Here is a 12,269-nt window from a genome sequence, read left to right on the forward strand (position 1 = left end):
CATTTCCCCCCCCCCCCCGAAACCCTTGTGACCATTCAGTACTAATGCTATTCTTTTTTCTTCAACCCTTATCCACCACATGCCACTCTACAATGAGCAAAATCAAGCGAGTTTGGGACCGAGAACAAAGGACTGGCAATGAAATGGAAAAAAAGTACGTTTATGATCTTACTGTACATTACTGTATCTCTCTCCCTCTCTCCCATCCCCTTCCCCTGCCAACATGTTTCCCCCCCCCCCCCGAAACCCTTGTGACCATTCAGTACTAATGCTATTCTTTTTTCTTCAACTCTTATCCACCACATGCCACTCTACAATGAGCAAAATCAAGCGAGTTTGGGACTGAGAACAAAGGACTGGCAATGAAATGGAAAAAAAGTACGTTTATGATCTTACTGTACATTACTGTATCTCTCTCCCTCTCTCCCATCCCCTTCCCCTGCCAACATGTTCCCCCCCCCCCCCCCCCCCCCGAAACCCTTGTGACCATTCAGTACTAACGCTATTCTTTTTTCTTCAACCCTTATCCACCACATGCCACTCTACAATGAGCAAAATCAAGCGTGTTTGGGACCGAGAACAAAGGACTGGCAATGAAATGGAAAAAAAGTACGTTTATGATCTTACTGTACATTACTGTATCTCTCTCCCTCTCTCCCATCCCCTTCCCCTGCCAACATTTCCCCCCCCCCCCTAAACCCTTGTGACCATTCAGTACTAATGCTATTCTTTTTTCTTCAACCCTTATCCACCACATGCCACTCTACAATGAGCAAAATCAAGCGAGTTTGGGACCGAGAACAAAGGACTGGCAATGAAATGGAAAAAAAGTACGTTTATGATCTTACTGTACATTACTGTATCTCTCTCCCTCTCTCCCATCCCCTTCCCCTGCCAACATGTTCCCCCCCCGAAACCCTTGTGACCATTCAGTACTAATGCTATTCTTTTTTCTTCAACTCTTATCCACCACATGCCACTCTACAATGAGCAAAATCAAGCGAGTTTGGGACTGAGAACAAAGGACTGGCAATGAAATGGAAAAAAAGTACGTTTATGATCTTACTGTACATTACTGTATCTCTCTCCCTCTCTCCCATCCCCTTCCCCTGCCAACATGTTTCCCCCCCCCCCCCCCCCCCCGAAACCCTTGTGACCATTCAGTACTAATGCTATTCTTTTTTTTCAACCCTTATCCACCACATGCCACTCTACAATGAGCAAAATCAAGCGAGTTTGGGACCGAGAACAAAGGACAGCCACGCCTTGCAAGAAGCTTTGTTGTGACCAACAGTACTTTAAATTATTGTACCTAAAATACTGTATGACTTTGTCCTGTTTAAATTAATGTGCTGTGTTTTTTTTATTTTATTTTTTATTATACTGTATTTGAAGTCCCCACACATGATTCAAATTGTAATGAAACGTACTGACAGTAATGATTGTTATAAATTTTTTATTAAAAAAAAAAAAAAAATTATATTAATCTTAATAATAAATTGAAAATGTGATTTATTATCCCCTGCAGCATTTGCACCACTCTTCTTAATTCTTCTGTGAAAATAAACAAACAAACAATGTACAGTTTTAGAACAGAAATACTGTACATGTTGAATACTGTACTTTACAGTACAGTAAGCATTACTATTACTACAGTATACTGTACTGTACTTTACCTCTATCCATGGGCGGATTTGGATGAGGGGTGGAGGCTGCCTCGTCCTCTTGTACCCTTGGCACTGTGGAAAAATGAGAAAATATACTTTAAAAATAAAGTTTTTATTACTGTAGTATTATTATTATTATTATTATTACTTGTAATACACTAGTTACTGTATGGTTATTACTGTAAAGTACAGTAAGTGTGCGATATGACGTGCAGCATACTGTATGGCAGCAGCTCAAAAGGGAAGGAGGCTGCTGCCAGGGCAATAAGATGTAATCCCTGGCATCGAGCAATAAATCCCTGGCATCAAGCATGTAACATCTAGCAATGAGAATGCACTGTAGGTAAGCCGCAGTTGTGTGGCATAATACTGTACAGTACAGTATGTACTGTAATGGGCATTACGGTGTGTGGCATAATGTGTGTCAAATAATGTGTAAAGGGCAATACAGTATGTGGCCTAATGTGTAATGGCCATTATAGTGTATAGCATTCAGTGTAATGGCCATTACTGTGTGTACCATTATGTGTGATAGGCATCATGGTGTGTGGCATAATGTGTAATGGGCATCACGGTGTGAGGCTTAATGTTGAATGGGCATCACGGTCTGAGGCATAATGTGTAATGTCTGTGTGACATGTAATAGGCATTACGAAGTGTGAGGTGTACCATGTAATGGGCATCACAGTGAGGGCATCACAGTTTGCAGTGCAATGGGCATTACGGTGTGTGGCATAACGTGTAACGGTGTATTGTTGGCTGATTGTATCCTGTGTCTGTTTTTCTTCCCCTATCAGAGCTTGATTATTATACTCATTGTTAGACTATTGTATTACTTGTTATACAGTACCTGTTATTTCCTATTCCTGTAACCCCCTTTTGTCCATTAGGGACTTTAATACATCATTTACGGAGTTTCTATCTCCTTACTTCTACAGTATACTGTGGTCTCGTCTGTTATTCGCATATAGCGATAAGGTATATTACGGACACTGTCCTTAAAGGTGTATTCGCAGATTAGAGACAGAGTACTGCGAAGGGATCTATTATTAAGGTATTGGTTCTTTGGTGTATAATACACAATAAAGGTACGCTACGCTGCGCCACGATTTGTTCGCACGTACCTACTGTAGGTATAAAAGGTACGCTGGTTACGGACATACTGTAATACGTAACCTAGGCTTTTCACTTATTGTCCTTTGGTCATAATAAATCAACATTAACAATTGGTGGGGGGGCCTGTAGAATGCCCGCAGGGTACCAGCGTGGGCCAATGGCACGCCAAGAGAAGACACAATTACTGTACAGTAGGAGAGAAAGAAAAAAAAAAACACAAACTCAATAAAGAAATGACAGGACTTACTCTCAGACGGAGCGGCTGAGGCGGTGGGGGCTGTTATGGTGCCCTGGTCTGCAATCGGAGTCACTGTGGGAAAATGTCAAAAATGAGAACAAGTGCTGTTTACTGTTAATAAACTTACCGTACTCTTAGTACTGTAAATAGGGCGGGGGTGGCTTTACAAAAAGGCGTGGACTGAATTTTATAAAGTGCTGCGCCCGCCATACTGTACTTTAGAAAATCCACTCTGCTCCACAGTGGATAGGACACATACCGCTGCGCATTCCCTGCTTGCGGCTGCCCTGGATAGTGGTTGTTTCAAAAGGAGGCATTTGCCAGTGCAGTACCGGATGTACACTAGTACTGCCAGTGGCAATTGCCTCCTTTTGTGCATCAGAGGCCTTGGCGCAACGCTCCACCCCCACCCCCCTGACATGGACACAACGCTGACTACGCAGGGCTGCGCTAGGCTGCCATTGGCCCACGCTACCAGCGTGGGCCAATGGCACGCCAAGAGAAGACACAATTACTGTACAGTAGGAGAGAAAGAAAAAAAAAAACACAAACTCAATAAAGAAATGACAGGACTTACTCTCAGACGGAGCGGCTGAGGCGGTGGGGGCTGTTATGGTGCCCTGGTCTGCAATCGGAGTCACTGTGGGAAAATGTCAAAAATGAGAACAAGTGCTGTTTACTGTTAATAAACTTACCGTACTCTTAGTACTGTAAATAGGGCGGGGGTGGCTTTACAAAAATGACGTGCAGCATATGGCAGCAGCTCAAAAGGGAAGGAGGCTGCTGTGGCTCTGGCATGTGGGAATGCAGTTTAAAAAGGAAGAAGGCTGCGGCTCCGGCAGGTATCTGATACGAAGAGTGCTTAATGCTTTCCGAAAGTGTGTGCAGTGTGCCCCCAAGCAATGAGCATGAAACTTCCACTGTCAATTAGCATTTAACCACCCCCTTCTCAGGTAGCATGGAACCCCTGGTAAAATGCATGTTACCCCTGGAAATGAGCAGTTCACCCCACCCCCCTGGCAATTAGCATTTCACACCCTCTGGCAACGAGCATGAGACACCTGGAATGGAGCATGTAGACCAGGGCAATAAGATGTACTGTAATCCCTGGCATCGAGCAATAAATCCCTGGCATCAAGCATGTAACATCTAGCAATGAGAATGCACTGTAGGTAAGCCGCAGTTAATACTGTACAGTACAGTATGTAATGGGCATTACGGTGTGTGGCATAATGTGTGTCAAATAATGTGTAATGGGCAATACAGTATGTGGCCTAATGTGTAATGGCCATTATAGTGTATAGCATTCAGTGTAATGGCCATTACTGTGTGTACCATTATGTGTGATGGGCATCATGGTGTGTGGCATAATGTGTAATGGGCATCACGGTGTGAGGCTTAATGTTGAATGGGCATCACGGTCTGAGGCATAATGTGTAATGTCTGTGTGACATGTAATAGGCATTACGAAGTGTGAGGTGTACCATGTAATGGGCATCACAGTGAGGGCATCACAGTTTGCAGTGCAATGGGCATTACGGTGTGTGGCATAACGTGTAATGGGCATTATGGCATGTGGTATACAGTACTACAGTATGTATTGGCTGTGTGACATGTAATCGGCATTACGGTGTAAATTTTTGACGTGCACCATTGGAACGCACATTTTCTATTATCCCTGTTTTACAAACATTGGTCAAGCCCTGGCATAATGTGTCATGGGCAGTATGGTGTGTAGCATTACTGTATGTAAAATGGTCATTACTGTGTGTAGCATTACAGTATGAGTGTTGGCCATTATGGTGTGTGGCATTATGTGTAATTGGCATTACTGTACTGTATGTTGGGTGGCATTATGTGGAATGGGCATTACTGTGTGTGGCATTATGTGGAATGGACATTACTGTGCATGGCATTACAGTACAGTATGTGGAATTGGCATTACTGTGTGTGTAATTACAGTATCTCTAATGGGCATTAAAGTGTGTGGCATTTTGTGTAATAATAGGCGGTGATGGACATGTCCAGTGATTGACATGCCCCTTGAATGGTGCACCCCCTAATAAAATGGGCTACGCACACCTACTATACTGTACAGTATGCGCAGCAATGCTTACAGTACCTTCTTCATGGCGGATGGAAGCACAGGGACTGTTATATTGGAAGGGGTAAAGAGGACGAGGAGGGGTGTCCAGCCACATCAAGGGCAGGGTGCCCTGGTCTGCAATCGGAGTCACTGTGGGAAAATGTCAAAAATGAGAACAAGGATGGATTGTATGGTCGACCGAAAGATTGTCGACAGTCATAAGGTCGACATACTGCAAGGTCGACAGGTGTCTAGGTCGACATGGGATAAGATCGACAGGTCATCAGGTCGACACAAGCATTAGGTCGACATGGTCTAGGTCGGCAGTCAAAAAGTTCACCATTGAGTTTTTCATTATTGTTGACTGAATGTCGACACAGTCAACATGGACAATAGAAAAGTGCATTGCGTCCCCTCAGCCTCGGCCAAAGGCACGCCAAGAAAATACACAAGTTGGAAAGGAAGAAAAAATACACAAACTCAATAAAGAAATGACAGGACTTACTTTCAGACGGAGCGGCTGAGGCTGTAACGGCCCGCAAGGTCAGGGTGTCCTCCTCGCCTTCAAGCGGTGGCACTGTGTGAAGATGAGAAAAATGAGAAAGTGTGCTGTTTAAATAAAGTTACTGTACTCATTACTGGGTTTACAAAAAGGCGTGGACTGGATTTTATAAAGTGCTGCGGCCGCTTTACAGTAGTGTACTTTATAAAATCAACTCCGCTCCAAAGTGGATAGGACCGCTGCGCTTGGTATGGTCGACCGAAAGATTGTCGACAGTCATAAGGTCGACATACTGCAAGGTCGACAGGTGTCTAGGTCGACATGGGATAAGATCGACAGGTCATCAGGTCGACACAAGCATTAGGTCGACATGGTCTAGGTCGGCAGTCAAAAAGTTCACCATTGAGTTTTTCATTATTGTTGACTGAATGTCGACACAGTCAACATGGACAATAGAAAAGTGCATTGCGTCCCCTCAGCCTCGGCCAAAGGCACGCCAAGAAAATACACAAGTTGGAAAGGAAGAAAAAATACACAAACTCAATAAAGAAATGACAGGACTTACTTTCAGACGGAGCGGCTGAGGCTGTAACGGCCCGCAAGGTCAGGGTGTCCTCCTCGCCTTCAAGCGGTGGCACTGTGTGAAGATGAGAAAAATGAGAAAGTGTGCTGTTTAAATAAAGTTACTGTACTCATTACTGGGTTTACAAAAAGGCGTGGACTGGATTTTATAAAGTGCTGCGGCCGCTATACAGTAGTGTACTTTATAAAATCAACTCCGCTCCAAAGTGGATAGGACCCCTGCGCTTGGTATGGTCGACCGAAAGATTGTCGACAGTCATAAGGTCGACATACTGCAAGGTCGACAGGTGTCTAGGTCGACATGGGATAAGATCGACAGGTCATCAGGTCGACACAAGCATTAGGTCGACATGGTCTAGGTCGGCAGTCAAAAAGTTCACCATTGAGTTTTTCATTATTGTTGACTGAATGTCGACACAGTCAACATGGACAATAGAAAAGTGCATTGCGTCCCCTCAGCCTCGGCCAAAGGCACGCCAAGAAAATACACAAGTTGGAAAGGAAGAAAAAATACACAAACTCAATAAAGAAATGACAGGACTTACTTTCAGACGGAGCGGCTGAGGCTGTAACGGCCCGCAAGGTCAGGGTGTCCTCCTCGCCTTCAAGCGGTGGCACTGTGTGAAGATGAGAAAAATGAGAAAGTGTGCTGTTTAAATAAAGTTACTGTACTCATTACTGGGTTTACAAAAAGGCGTGGACTGGATTTTATAAAGTGCTGCGGCCGCTATACAGTAGTGTACTTTATAAAATCAACTCCGCTCCAAAGTGGATAGGACCGCTGCGCTTGGTATGGTCGACCGAAAGATTGTCGACAGTCATAAGGTCGACATACTGCAAGGTCGACAGGTGTCTAGGTCGACATGGGATAAGATCGACAGGTCATCAGGTCGACACAAGCATTAGGTCGACATGGTCTAGGTCGGCAGTCAAAAAGTTCACCATTGAGTTTTTCATTATTGTTGACTGAATGTCGACACAGTCAACATGGACAATAGAAAAGTGCATTGCGTCCCCTCAGCCTCGGCCAAAGGCACGCCAAGAAAATACACAAGTTGGAAAGGAAGAAAAAATACACAAACTCAATAAAGAAATGACAGGACTTACTTTCAGACGGAGCGGCTGAGGCTGTAACGGCCCGCAAGGTCAGGGTGTCCTCCTCGCCTTCAAGCGGTGGCACTGTGTGAAGATGAGAAAAATGAGAAAGTGTGCTGTTTAAATAAAGTTACTGTACTCATTACTGGGTTTACAAAAAGGCGTGGACTGGATTTTATAAAGTGCTGCGGCCGCTATACAGTAGTGTACTTTATAAAATCAACTCCGCTCCAAAGTGGATAGGACCCCTGCGCTTGGTATGGTCGACCGAAAGATTGTCGACAGTCATAAGGTCGACATACTGCAAGGTCGACAGGTGTCTAGGTCGACATGGGATAAGATCGACAGGTCATCAGGTCGACACAAGCATTAGGTCGACATGGTCTAGGTCGGCAGTCAAAAAGTTCACCATTGAGTTTTTCATTATTGTTGACTGAATGTCGACACAGTCAACATGGACAATAGAAAAGTGCATTGCGTCCCCTCAGCCTCGGCCAAAGGCACGCCAAGAAAATACACAAGTTGGAAAGGAAGAAAAAATACACAAACTCAATAAAGAAATGACAGGACTTACTTTCAGACGGAGCGGCTGAGGCTGTAACGGCCCGCAAGGTCAGGGTGTCCTCCTCGCCTTCAAGCGGTGGCACTGTGTGAAGATGAGAAAAATGAGAAAGTGTGCTGTTTAAATAAAGTTACTGTACTCATTACTGGGTTTACAAAAAGGCGTGGACTGGATTTTATAAAGTGCTGCGGCCGCTATACAGTAGTGTACTTTATAAAATCAACTCCGCTCCAAAGTGGATAGGACCCCTGCGCTTGGTATGGTCGACCGAAAGATTGTCGACAGTCATAAGGTCGACATACTGCAAGGTCGACAGGTGTCTAGGTCGACATGGGATAAGATCGACAGGTCATCAGGTCGACACAAGCATTAGGTCGACATGGTCTAGGTCGGCAGTCAAAAAGTTCACCATTGAGTTTTTCATTATTGTTGACTGAATGTCGACACAGTCAACATGGACAATAGAAAAGTGCATTGCGTCCCCTCAGCCTCGGCCAAAGGCACGCCAAGAAAATACACAAGTTGGAAAGGAAGAAAAAATACACAAACTCAATAAAGAAATGACAGGACTTACTTTCAGACGGAGCGGCTGAGGCTGTAACGGCCCGCAAGGTCAGGGTGTCCTCCTCGCCTTCAAGCGGTGGCACTGTGTGAAGATGAGAAAAATGAGAAAGTGTGCTGTTTAAATAAAGTTACTGTACTCATTACTGGGTTTACAAAAAGGCGTGGACTGGATTTTATAAAGTGCTGCGGCCGCTATACAGTAGTGTACTTTATAAAATCAACTCCGCTCCAAAGTGGATAGGACCCCTGCGCTTGGTATGGTCGACCGAAAGATTGTCGACAGTCATAAGGTCGACATACTGCAAGGTCGACAGGTGTCTAGGTCGACATGGGATAAGATCGACAGGTCATCAGGTCGACACAAGCATTAGGTCGACATGGTCTAGGTCTGCAGTCAAAAAGTTCACCATTGAGTTTTTCATTATTGTTGACTGAATGTCGACACAGTCAACATGGACAATAGAAAAGTGCATTGCGTCCCCTCAGCCTCGGCCAAAGGCACGCCAAGAAAATACACAAGTTGGAAAGGAAGAAAAAATACACAAACTCAATAAAGAAATGACAGGACTTACTTTCAGACGGAGCGGCTGAGGCTGTAACGGCCCGCAAGGTCAGGGTGTCCTCCTCGCCTTCAAGCGGAGGCACTGTGTGAAGATGAGAAAAATGAGAAAGTGTGCTGTTTAAATAAAGTTACTGTACTCATTACTGGGTTTACAAAAAGGCGTGGACTGGATTTTATAAAGTGCTGCGGCCGCTATACAGTAGTGTACTTTATAAAATCAACTCCGCTCCAAAGTGGATAGGACCGCTGCGCTTGGTATGGTCGACCGAAAGATTGTCGACAGTCATAAGGTCGACATACTGCAAGGTCGACAGGTGTCTAGGTCGACATGGGATAAGATCGACAGGTCATCAGGTCGACACAAGCATTAGGTCGACATGGTCTAGGTCGGCAGTCAAAAAGTTCACCATTGAGTTTTTCATTATTGTTGACTGAATGTCGACACAGTCAACATGGACAATAGAAAAGTGCATTGCGTCCCCTCAGCCTCGGCCAAAGGCACGCCAAGAAAATACACAAGTTGGAAAGGAAGAAAAAATACACAAACTCAATAAAGAAATGACAGGACTTACTTTCAGACGGAGCGGCTGAGGCTGTAACGGCCCGCAAGGTCAGGGTGTCCTCCTCGCCTTCAAGCGGTGGCACTGTGTGAAGATGAGAAAAATGAGAAAGTGTGCTGTTTAAATAAAGTTACTGTACTCATTACTGGGTTTACAAAAAGGCGTGGACTGGATTTTATAAAGTGCTGCGGCCGCTATACAGTAGTGTACTTTATAAAATCAACTCCGCTCCAAAGTGGATAGGACCGCTGCGCTTGGTATGGTTGACCGAAAGATTGTCGACAGTCATAAGGTCGACATACTGCAAGGTCGACATGGGATAAGATCGACAGGTCATCAGGTCGACACAAGCATTAGGTCGACATGGTCTAGGTCGACAGTCAAAAGGTCAACATGGGGTTTTTCCACTGTTTTTTTTTCCCCGAATGTCGACATACAGTACTGTAGTTTTAAGTGTCCATGCACTCGGCACACTATTTTATTCTCCCACAATGCCCCAGTGCAGTGATGGCTAACCTTAACACTCCAGCTGTTGTTGAACTACACATCCCAGCATGCCCTGCATCAGTTTTAGCATGGCCAAATAGTAAAACTGTAGCAGGGCATGCTGGGATGTGTAGTTCAATAACAGCTGGAGTGTCAAGGTTAGCCATCACTGCCCTAGTGGATATTAGGGCATGAAATACCGCCTGTCGGCTCTTTAAACAGTGAAAAATCCTATGCCGACCTAATGACTTGTTGACCTTGTCCCATGTGGACCTTGCAGTATGTCGACCTAGTGGTGAGGCCCTAATGACTGTCGACCATCTTTAGGTCGACCAACTGAATGCTGCTGCAGGGGCAGAGGACTGGGGGGGGCACATGGGTGATGCTGCACTTTTATACCGCTACAGTATGTGCGCTTCATCACTGAATACTGTATAACTTTTTGACAAAATATTTTGCTAAATAAACCAACCAACATTTTTCAATGCTAACATTTCATGTCTTTTAATTTTTATTTAAATCATCGAGGGAAGGTTGGCTTCAGTTTCTCACAAATACAGTATCCTATAAACGACAATACATTAGTGGGGGTTGGTGGTGGAGAGCTTTAACACATAGAAATGCTAATGAGTTAGTGTACTTGGAGTGGGGAGGCTAATAGTGTGATTTTTCCTTTCACAGATACAAGATTCAAATGTAAATGTCCTTTTTAGACAATGCAGTCTTTAGACAATGCAGGTTTATAGCGACCCTTAATCAAATTACTGTATCTGTCTGCACTTAACACTACAGAAAGGAGGTTGAACTGGCATCTCTAGTACAATGCAGCTTTGAAAAGGGGAATCCAGTCATCACATTTGAAGAAAACTTTCAGATTTTCACAAATACAGTACAGTACAGTACAGGTTGAGTATCCCCTATCCGAAATGCTCAGGACCGCGAGCATTTTGGATAGGGGAATTTTCCGGTTTTTGGAATATTTTTTTTGCAGCCATACTTACCTGTCCCCTGATGGTCCCCGGGCGTCCCTCGGCGTCCGCGCAGTCCGCGGGCGTCCACAGCAGGCCTCCGACATCTTCTCCTGGTCTCCAGCGGTCCCAGGAATGCATTGCGCGAGTGTGCGCGCGCAATGCATTCCTGGGACCGCTGGAGACCCTGGAGAAGATGCCGGAAGCCTGCTGTGGACGCCCGGGGACTTGGTAAGTATGAAAAGAGGGTTAGGGGTTAAAAAATAGAAACAAAATTCAAATGATTCCAAAAACCACGGTAAGAAATGGCAGGACTTACTCTCAAACTGGGCAGCGGCTGCGCCTGTTGAGCCGGATGGGGCGGCTGTAGCGGCCTGCAAACTTTCAAGCGGAGGCACTGTGGGAAAATTAGAAAAATTAGAAAATGTGCTGTTTTCATAAAGTTACTCTACTCTTATTACTGTAAATGGGGAAGGGGTGGGTTTACAAAAAGGCGTGGACTGGATTTTATAAAGTGCTGCGGATGCCATACTGTACGTTATAAAATCCACTCCCCACCAAAGTGGATAGGACACATACCGCTTGCCACGCTTCCACTTGATGACAAAAGTGCCCTTTCCCTCCTCCTCCTCTGACGTCCTGTGTAAAAATAACATTTACAGTATACTGTAGTGTCCTTTCAAACATTAGTACAGTAAAGTACAAGTACTGTATTTTATTATCCCACCACGCTCTAGTGCACGGGTGTCAAACACAAGGCCCATGGGCCAAATCTGGCCCGCAAGACCTCGACATGTGGCCCACGCAGCCTTCACCTACAGTATTACAGCATTCCCGCCAGCCAATGTTTGTACCGTCATGTGATCAGGGACATCATCCATCAGACTTTGGCCTGGGTAATTTGTACCCCCTACCCCTTTCTCTCGGCACCCCTGATAATACCACACAGTAATGCCCCTTACACATGACACATGTTATTAATGTCCTTACTGTATAACCATAATGCCCCTTACACATTATAATAGATATGTATACACTGTATACAGTATATACTGTATATACAGTATATATATATATATATTTATTATCTATAAATATAATATATATATTATATATATATAGATATATAGATATATATATTTAACTATATACTGTACAGTATATACATAAATATATCTATAATATAAATACACTTGTGGGCAATCTCACATTGATGGCAGTGGTCTCATTTTATAAAAGTTTTAACAACTGCTTTTTTTTAACATACTGTATGAGGAGGCA

General features: G+C 44.3%; 1 long non-coding RNA gene across 1 annotated transcript; it reads right to left on the minus strand.

Moving 5' to 3' along the window:
- Positions 1–9,025: 9,025 nt before the first annotated feature.
- Positions 9,026–12,027, minus strand: LOC146072284 (uncharacterized). The gene is made up of 3 exons (XR_014473028.1): positions 11,568–12,027; positions 11,308–11,385; positions 9,026–9,056 (listed from the first exon to the last, which is right to left on the minus strand). It is a non-coding gene; the product is annotated as an uncharacterized LOC146072284 (long non-coding RNA).
- Between the last annotated feature and the right edge of the window lie 242 nt (positions 12,028–12,269).

This window comes from Crinia signifera, chromosome 4 (assembly GCF_055691185.1).
Source record: "Crinia signifera chromosome 4, ASM5569118v1, whole genome shotgun sequence".
Taxonomy (NCBI): Eukaryota; Metazoa; Chordata; class Amphibia; order Anura; family Myobatrachidae; genus Crinia; species Crinia signifera.